Raw genomic sequence first — 601 nt, 5'->3', positions numbered from 1 at the left:
ACACACACACACACACACACACACACACACACACACACACACACACACACACACACATATCTGTATAAGGACTTTTCCTTCATCAGCGAGGAACACAAAATGAAAGTAAATGAAATACTTAGACATACCGTAGGCGTAGGAGAGGCTGTGTGGTAAGTAGCTTGCTTACCAACCACATGGATCCGGGTTTAGTCCCACTGCGTAGCACATTGGGCAAGTGTCTTCTACTATAGCCTCGGGCCAACCAAAGCCTTGTGAGTGGATCTGGTAGATGGAAACTGAAAGAAGCCCGTCGTATATATGTATATATATATATGTATGTGTGTGTATATGTTTGTGTGCATGTGTTTGTTCCCCCCAACATCGCTTGAGAACCGATGGTGGTGTGTTTACGTCCAAGTAACTTAGCGGTTCGGCAAAAATGTCCGATAGAATAAGTACTAGGCTTCCAAAGAATAAATCCTGGGGTCGATTTGTTCGACTAAAGGCGGTGCTCCAGCATGGCCACAGTCAAATGACTGAAACAAGTAAAAGAGTAAAAGAGTAAAAGAGTAAAGAGTATACTCACGGAAAAGCAGATGCTTATTAGAAGTAAATTAAT

This window comes from Octopus bimaculoides, chromosome 9 (genome assembly GCF_001194135.2).
Source record: "Octopus bimaculoides isolate UCB-OBI-ISO-001 chromosome 9, ASM119413v2, whole genome shotgun sequence".
NCBI classification, from domain to species: domain Eukaryota; kingdom Metazoa; phylum Mollusca; class Cephalopoda; order Octopoda; family Octopodidae; genus Octopus; species Octopus bimaculoides.
Note: the sequence above shows the minus strand (reverse complement) of the source record.